Source organism: Lolium rigidum, chromosome 3 (assembly GCF_022539505.1).
Source record: "Lolium rigidum isolate FL_2022 chromosome 3, APGP_CSIRO_Lrig_0.1, whole genome shotgun sequence".
In the NCBI taxonomy this organism is placed as follows: domain Eukaryota; kingdom Viridiplantae; phylum Streptophyta; class Magnoliopsida; order Poales; family Poaceae; genus Lolium; species Lolium rigidum.
In genome coordinates, this window is record NC_061510.1 from 27450903 (window position 1) to 27453067 (window position 2165).

General features: G+C 48.2%; 1 pseudogene; it reads left to right on the forward strand.

The window, feature by feature from the left end:
* Positions 1-1944, forward strand: part of LOC124694549 — a 6530-nt pseudogene extending 4586 nt beyond the window's left edge.
* The last annotated feature ends 221 nt before the right edge of the window (positions 1945-2165 follow it).

Sequence of the window (2165 nt, forward strand, 5' to 3'; positions counted from 1 at the left end):
TTTCTTAAAATTTTGCACGAGTAAAATATCAAAACAATATGCTCATGCGTGATTCATTTCGATTTTTCTGAAACTTGAAAATACTATTTTAAAGATTTCTTCAAATTCAGGTTCATGTGCATTTCTACTGCGTATTTTCGGATATGGAAGCTCCTTTTATTTTATCGCAGTAGTATAATAGAAATGTTGATTTCATGAGGTGTACACACTATTAGACTTTTAAGCTTAGCTGTCATGTAGCACTCAACATTTTTTTTTGTTAAATTACTACCATTATGGTTTAATTAGGTGATTCCATATTGTCAAGCATCTCCAAACACATGACTCGACTGCTTGTCCACATCAACAGAATGTTGGACCTGGCATAAGCTATTTGGACCGAGACGGCGACCATTTCCAAATTTAAAGGTGTCAGTGTCAAGTCCATGTTTATTGCCCCTCAGTTCGCTCTTTCGAGGTAGACGTGCATCATACATCTTGCTTAGCCTCTGAAGCAACCTTCTGTTTTCTTGAATGCATGTAGTAGTCAAGAAATACACCATGAGTGTAGTGACTATACGTTGATCAGTTATCCATTGCATGCATTGAATTCAGACCATGAAGGAACGAAGACCAATATTTTAGACATCTCCCATGACCCGAATCGTCGACCATTTTCCAGCAGCACTTCTACCGCACTCGAAGTCCTATGGTATTAACATTTTCCATTCCAATGAAGGCATACACCCTGCTGAATACTTCGAACAGAAGTCGGAACAAAAGGCGACCATGGTAACATGCATGTTTATAAGTTGAGTAAATTACATAAAATTACCATAATATATTAGGGCAGAGGTTTCAGGTCATTACCATTTATGATAATTTTTCCTAAAAACTACCACTTCTAAAACATAGTGTTACAAATCGAGCTAATAGTCGTTTGGCACAGCTGTAATTCTAAATCTAACTAGCTAGTGGGGTCTAGCTATAAGAGCTGAGTTGGAAGCATCCAGGAAAAAAGAGGTGAGGTGGACATGGGGACCACCAGTCAACCCCATCTTCTCCTCCTTACTTTGACTCGTCTCCCTCCAAGGCCATGACCGGCGACACGGCATGCGCTCCTCACACTGCAGCTGCACCCGATCACCAGGAAGGTGATCACGCCGTGGCCGATCGAGGACCTCTTGCTCCACACCTTCCACATGCCGGCCTTCCTCGTCCGTGGCGACTACGCGGCGCTCCCAGCGTACTTCGCGGAGGCCGCCACCGCTGGACGAGGCCGAGAGATGGCGAAGACCGGCATCTCGCACGAGTATCTCCTCCACAACCTGGTGTTTCATGGCCATCTTCAATGCATACAACGGGTTCAAGATCTTCCTGCCGCACATGGTCAAGTGCATGGCCCGCTTCGGCCTAGCCCTACACGCCATGCTGGCCAATGAGGTCCGAGCAGCCTGCCCCGAGGGCGGCGAGATCACCGTGTTGGTCGAGGACATGGTGCCTCTGTTAAAATCGGTGGTGTGGGAGGCGCTGTGAATGAACCTGCAGGTGGAGTTCCAGTACAGGTGTGCACGGCAAGACCTGGTGGTGGAGAGCCACGGCGCGACGTACCAGGTGCGCAAGGGCGAGATGCTATTCGGGTACCAGCCCATGGCGACACGTGACCCAGGCGTGTTCAAGGAAGACAGCGAGTTTGTGCCCAAGTGGTTCGTGGATGGCGACGAGCAGGAGAGGCTGCTTGGGAACATGGTGTGGTCGAACGGGCCGGAGGACGGCGTGGTGGCATAGGGGAACAAGAAGTGCCCCGGGAAGGACATGGTGGTGGCCGTGGGAAGGATGATGGTGGCGCAGCTATTCCGGCGGTACGACACGTTCACCGGCAGCGTGGAGGACCTGCTGTTGGAGCCGATTGTCACGTTCACGTTGCTCACCAAGGCCGCGCCATTGACGGAAGACAGCCCATAGGAGAAAGAATAAGAAAAGGGGAAAGATGTGGGGCTGTCATTTGGGCTCCACGTCCAGCTCATCTTCTTCTCCACCAGTATTGCCAACTCAACACCGACATATGGGGCTCATCAATCAGGGTTGCTGTTAAAATGTCACTAGACAATAATTAGCTCGATTTGTAACCCTATGTTTCACAAATGGTAATTTTAGAAAAAATTGACATAAATGGTAGAAAACCA